Here is a 7,183-nt window from a genome sequence, read left to right as displayed (position 1 = left end):
GTGTGCTTACTCTTGATTCGGGCTGGCCGACACTGGAGGTGACGGGGGGGTTGGACCATTGTGTGTATGGGGATACCCTACCTCTTTCCAGGTTTCCCTCTCATAGAGGAGATAAATAAATGCTTAAAAAAAAAAATACGGGCCAGCCTGTGATGTGGTGGTTGAGGTGGTGCCATTATGAACGTTCTGAATTCTTTATCAGACATTTCCATGATTTCCATGGAACTCTGTGTGGATGAAGAGCAGCTATCTGTTTCCCTTGTGGGAGAGGTATTTTCCTGCTTCCCCATATTTCTTGTGCTCCTGCAGCGATTTCTAGTCATCTGGTGGATGATCAGTTTCTTCCCAAACTTGGAAGTTCAATCAGTGGGTCGAGGAGTGTGCAGAAAAGAAAACACAGAGAGGGAAACAACAGCAAAAACACCAGACAAGACACAGAGAAAAAGAAGAGAAAAACTTAAAAAAAATTAATATTCAAAAAATTTTAATACAACTCAAAAATTGGAAAACTGTTAATAAAAAACAGTGTGGAATTTGGCAAACTATTCATGTAAGCTATTTGAAGAGTAACAACAGTTCAGTTTCATCAGCTGTGCAATAAAGGGGCTGATTTGGGCATTTTGTTAAAGAGGAGTGCCACTCACATTAACCACAGAATGAAATCTCACTCCTAAACAGCATTAAACATTATGAAACTCTTGTACATTTACTATGAATGGAGACAGTAATTACTCCAGAGAGCTTCATGGGAGTTCAACTAATCTAAAAATATCAGGTTGCTGTAGGTCTCCAGCATCACATCCTTGTATAGAATCTTCTGAGCATCTTCCAGGTCCTGCCACTCCTCCCAGGTAAAGTCCAGAGCAACATCCTCAAATGATATGAACCTCTGTCTCAGTCAAACTCTCTATCTCTTCTGAAAGTTGGTCCAAACCTCTGAGCAACATCCAGTGCTTCAGGAAAAGATAGAATTATCCAAATTTTGCCCACTCGTCATGGACACCGTGTCCGGCAGAGCGTGGTCAGCACAGCGGCAGGTTCTCCCCAGCAACCACGCGGCAGGAACTGAGCCCATCCATGAGGTATTTGAAGACAGAAACAACTTATTCAGTGTTATGGGCTAAATCGTGTCCCCTTCTAAATTTATGTATTAAAATTCAAATCCCCAGTATCTCAGAATGTAATCAAAAGTGGAGATAGGGTCTTTAAAGCAGTTATGAACTTAAAATGAGGTCATCAAAGTAGGTAGGCCCTACTCTAATGTGATTGGTGTCCTATGAGAAGAAAAAATGTGGACATAGGCATGGATAAAGGGGAGACCATGAGGACACAGAGGATGGCTATCTGCAAGCCAAAGGCAGAGGCCTCAGGAGAAATGAACTCCACTGATACCTCCATTGCAGACACTTCAATTGCAGACTTTTAGTCTCTAGAACTGTGAGAAAATAAATTTGTGTTGTTGAAGCCACCCAATCTGTGGTACTTTGTTATGGAAGCCCCAGGGAAGTAATAGATTTAGTGTTAAAGTTTAAAATAGGAGCCAAAGAAAATGTGCTTGGTCCAAATTAGTCAAAACAAAGGAAACCAATCCAAGGCAGATGGCTGTTTCATTCCATGAACATAAGTTGAACAGTTGTAAAAGTTAGACAGCTTTTACAAGTTCCCAATTAGGTGGGATGTGTTGTCAAGAAATTCCTCTAAATGGCACAGACAGCTCCATTCTCAGAGGACCTTGAAGTATACAGAGACAGAAAAACGCCAGCTACAGTTTGTGGTGGGTACGTGGTTTCTATCTTTGCAGATTTTCTGGCCCTTGGCTATTTTCCTTTCTGTCCTACATATTCATTTATCAGGTGCCTCATATTTTAAAATAAAAGTTTTAAAAGTTATACTAAAATCAGTATTCAAATTATAATAAAAGAAAATGAGAACATAACAATAATCTGTAATCCAATTATCCAGAGGTAAATGTTATTAACAAAGAATATTTATAATCTTAATACATATAAAAATGAGATTTTGAAGTACATAGAATTTTTGCCCTGCTTTCGTTCAATGATCATTGGTTTGAAAGTTTCCTAGGGGAACCAGCAGTTAGCGTAATGGCTATGTCGCTGGACTCCCACGTAGTCGACCGCGGTTCGTGGCCCGGACCCGGTGGCTTAAAACTCACGCCGGGCGCATGTGCGTGCGTGCCCAAGATCCCGAGAGGAGAATGGAGGAGAAGGGATTGCGGCGTGACCATCCCCCCTGGGGGGTGATTTCTCGCTTTCTGTCTCTATGTCTCTCTCTGTCTGTCTGGCGAGCGCACGCGCCCTACAGTGAAAATCTCTCAAAAAAAAAAAAAAAAAAAAAGAAAGTTTCCTAAGTCATTAGTCTGCATAGTGGTTACATTGCTGGACTCCCACATAGTAGACCACTGTTTGAGTACTGGAACCGGTGACTTAAAATGCACACTGGGTGCCTGTGTGTGCATGCCCAGAGAGAGAGATTTTTGCTATAGGCCACATACATTTGTCAGAGAGATAGAGACAGAGAGACAAAAAGTGAGAAATCACCCCCTCAGTGGGATGGCCACACTGCAATCCCCACTCTTCCACTCTCCTCCCAGGATTTTGGGCTCTCACACATATCTGCCTGGCAAGTTTCAAGTGTCTGGGTCTGAGACTTGAACAGTAGTCAGTCATGTGGGAGTCTAACAACCATAACCATTATATCATCTGAAAATAATTTTCATATTATTATTTTTTAAATTTTCTATAGGTTTCATGTGCTCACTGTTCCCACAAAAAGAGGGAAAGTAAGAAAGTATCCCCCCAGGATAACACAGACTCAGCACCTACACTCTCATTTTGAGATTTTGGGCACACATATACACACCTGGCTTGTTTTTCAAGCCACTAGATCTAGGATTCAAACTGTGAAGCTGGCCATGTGGGAACCAGCTGCCATAACTACTACACCACTGGCTGTCTCAAGAAGGCCTTCTTTTAGAACATTGGTGCAAATAAAAAATGTTATGATTGGGACCAGCAGTTGGCATAATGACTATGTCGCTGGAATCCCATGAGGTTGACCACAGTTTGAGTTGTGGACCCGATGGCTTAAACTCATGCAGGGCACGTGTGCATGCATGCCCAAGATCCCAAATGGAGAATGCAGAAAGGATTGCAGTGTGACCATCCCCCCTGTGGGGTGATTTCTCACTTTCCATCTCTCTGTTTCTCTCTGTCTTTCTGGTGAGTGTACGTGCCCTATAGCAAAAACCTCTCAAAAGAAAAAAAAAACTGTTATGACCTTCTAGAAAGCAGTTTAACATTATATATAAAAGATTCATGGGAGAAAAACTTAGTTTTTAGTTTTTACTAGGGCACATGCACTTGCTAGAGACAGAGAGAAGGAAAGTGAGAAATCACCCATTATGGGGGATAGCCACACCACAGTCCCTTTACCTCCACTCTGCTCTTGGGATTGTGGGTATACATACATACACAACTGGTGTGATTTTTCAAGCTGCTGGGTCCAGTACTTGAACCACCAAGTTAGCTATGTAGAATCCAGTTGCCTTAACTGCCATGGCATGGGCTGGCCCTTATGAGAAAAATTTTAATAAACACAAGAATGTATGTAAATAAGGGGAAGAGGTTATGTGATGGTGATCACAGCAGAGTTAAAAATATGGGGACCAGCAGATAGAATAGTAGTTACATAACTGGACTCCCATGTGGCTGACGGCAGTTTGAATCCTGGACCTGGTGGCTTCAAAATCATGCCTGGTGTGTGTGCATGCATGTCCAAGATCCTGGGAGGAGAATGTTTAAGGGATTGTGGCATGCCCATCCCTCCCGGGGGATGATTTCTAGCTTTCTATCTCTCTGTCTCTCTGATGAGTGCACATGCCTTATAGCAAAAAATCTCTCTCTCAAAAAAAAAAAAAAAAAACATAGTGGACAGTTTAATACATATTTCAAAAAAGCTGGTAGAACTATTTGTTTTTTAAGGTTTTTACCATAGGGCTCGTGTGCTAACCAGTGAGGAGAGAGATTGTGAGAAAAAATAAGAAATCACCCCCAGGGTTGGGGGTAGCCACACTACAATCCCTTCTCTTCCATTCTCTTTCTGGGATTTTGGGCATGCGCACACATGCACCTGGCATGATTTTCAGGCTGCCAGGTCCAGGACTTGAACTCCAGTCCACCATGTGGGAGTCCAGCATCTTAACCACTGCACTACCTGCTGGCCCCCAAAACTAGTAGAACTATTAACAAATGTGTACAATATAACACAATGTTAAATGCTGAAGAAGATAAACGTGTGTATATTTTTGGTTTGATTATTATACATTGTATGCATGTTTTTAAAAAAACAAATATATTGTTAAAAGTATTCATAGCCATTGCTCACTAATAAAAGATATAATAAAGTATTTGTGTAAATTGTCACCTTCTCAGTAGAATTACCCCTGATTCTTATTTAAATTGCATACCTGACTTCTGACTTAACTAATAGACTTCAATGATTCTACAGCATTTGATAGAGACACCAATATAATTACATCTTGGTAGTAGGGCTAACATATCTCTTGAGTAAAGGTTATTTGAAGACAACTCTAGAAAACTTTAAAAATAAGCATTGAATGGGTCAAATCAATTTGCATGTAGCTTAATTACTTGCCAAAAGGAGGTTCAACACTATTTAAAGATAAATGACACATTCAAAAACTTAACAACATAATATTCAAAATACTCAGCTTCCAATAAAAAATTTGCTATACATGGGAAAAAGCAAAATAAATAAATAAATACATAAATACAATCTAAAATAAGGAAGAAAATCAATGGAAGCAGACCTAGAAATGATAAAGACATTGAAACTAGAAGGTAACAAAGATATTTAAAGTAAAACATAAATACAATGAGAAGCAGAAAAAATATTTAAAAGAATCTAATGAAACTTTTGGGCATGAAGAGTATATCTTAAATTGAGAATGTATTGGATGGGGAACCAGCAGTTAGCGTAATGGCTATGTCGCTGGATTCCCACGTAGTCGACCGTGGTTCGTGTCCTGGACCCGGTGGCTTAGAACTCACGCCAGGCGCGTGTGTGTACGTGCCCAAGATCCCGAGAGGAGGATGGAGGAGAAGGGATTGTGGCATGACCATCCTCCCGGAGGGTGATTTCTCGCTTTCTGTCTCTCTGTCTGTCTGGCGAGTGCACGCGCCCTATAGCAAAAACCTCTCAAAAAAAAAAAAAAAAAAAAGAGAGAGAGAGAATGTATTGGATGAGTTTAACAGCTGATATTATAGAAGAAAAGATCAGTGAATCTGAGGGGCAGCAAATTAGACTATATCAAAATAAAATGCATGGGGGGGGGAGGGAAGACTGAAAAAAAAAAAACCACAAAACAGTTCTTTGAGGCCAGCATTTGGCATAGTGGTTAAGGCACTGGACTTCCACATGGTGATCATGGTTTGAGTCTCAGATGTAGTGGCTTAAAATTCACACCAGACACGTGTGCATGCATGCCCAAAACCCTGAGAGGAGAATGGAGGAAAAGGGATTGTGGCATAGCTATTACCCCTGGGAGGGGGGTTGATTTCTTTCTTTTTCTCTGACAAGTGTAAATGGCCTATAGCAAAAAACTCAACAACAACAAAAAGAGTTCTTAAACTTGTAATATAATAGCAAGCCACCTAATACATGTAAAACTGAATTTGTAGGAGAGTAGAGATAGAGGAAAATATGTACAGACATTATGGTGAGGATTTTTCCAAATTTGATGAAAATATAATATAAACCCACAGATCCATGAATCTGAATGAATCCCAAGCAGGTTACAAACAAACAACCCCAAGTTACATGAATGTCAAAATTCTGATGACCAGTGCTAAAAAGGAAGTATGAAAAGTAGTGGGGAATGGGGAGAGAATCATTATGTATAAATCATTACCTACAGAGTAGCCAAGATTAATAATGACAGCAGACTTCTTGTCAGAAGCATGCAAGCTTCTGACAATGGAACAACTTTTTTTTTTTTTTTTTTTAATAGGACTTTGCCTTAGGGCATGTGCACTCAGCAAAGATAGAAAGTGAGACAGAAAGGGTGACCCCCCTCCGCCCCCAGAGGAGATGGCCATGCCACAATCTCTTCTCCTCCGTTCTCCTCTTGGGATCTTGGGCACACACGCACACGCACCCAACATGATTTCCAAGCTGCCAGTTTCAGGACTCAAACTGTGGTCAGCCTGTGGGAATCCAGTTGCCTTAATCACCCACCATCTGCTGTTTCCAGTAACAACATTTTTAAAGTGTCAAAGAAATAGGAAAAACAAACAAATTAACAGCGTCTGTCAACCTAGAATTTCAAAATCAGCAAAAATAGTCTTCAAAAGTACAGGCAGAGGCTGGAGGTGGTACAACACCTCCATAGCTATGTGTGGCTATAGCCATGAAGCTAGATTTCTCTGGGCTTCATTCATTCACTGGTTTCTTTCTTTCTCACTTTCTTTTGCCATTTCTTGCACAGATATTTACTGAGAATCTAGTGTTTTACATGACGTTAATTAGCAGGACATTTGTTCTTTCAAGGTTCTTATTGAGGAGAAAGTTATACTAAAATGAAAGTTCCTATTAAAATATACAACATGTTAAGTGTAAAGATGAAGATCACGGAATTTTCTTTTATTACAGAAAGCATGTGGCTCCATGAGCATGATTAAACACTTACTGTCACCCTGAAGAAGGTCAATTCAGAATGCAGACTTTTTTTTTTTTTTTCGAGAGGTTCTTGTTCTAGGGCACATCTGCTCACTAGAAAGACAGAGAGAGAGAGACAGAAAGTGAGAAATCACCCCCCAGGGGGGATGGCCACGCCACAATCACTTCTCCTCTCAGGATCTTGGGCACGCACGGACACACGCCTGGTGTGAGTTTAATCCAACAGGTCTGGGAATCAAACCACGGTCAACTACATGGTAGTCCAGTGACATAGCCATTGAGCCAACTGCTGGTCCCCAGAATGCAGACTTTTAAGACGAGCATTCTAATTTTGGCTATTCTTCTGTCATTGGTGATATTAACTCAGAATGAAACTTCACTGGACATTGGATGAATAGGTGAGTGATTCGCTCTGTGGCTCTTCTTTTTTTTTTTTTTGGGAGGGTTTTCCCTTGTAGGGTGCGTG

This window comes from Tupaia chinensis, unplaced genomic scaffold, assembly GCF_000334495.1.
Source record: "Tupaia chinensis unplaced genomic scaffold, TupChi_1.0 Scaffold000263_1, whole genome shotgun sequence".
Taxonomy (NCBI): Eukaryota; Metazoa; Chordata; class Mammalia; order Scandentia; family Tupaiidae; genus Tupaia; species Tupaia belangeri.
This window is presented reverse-complemented; position numbering follows the sequence as displayed.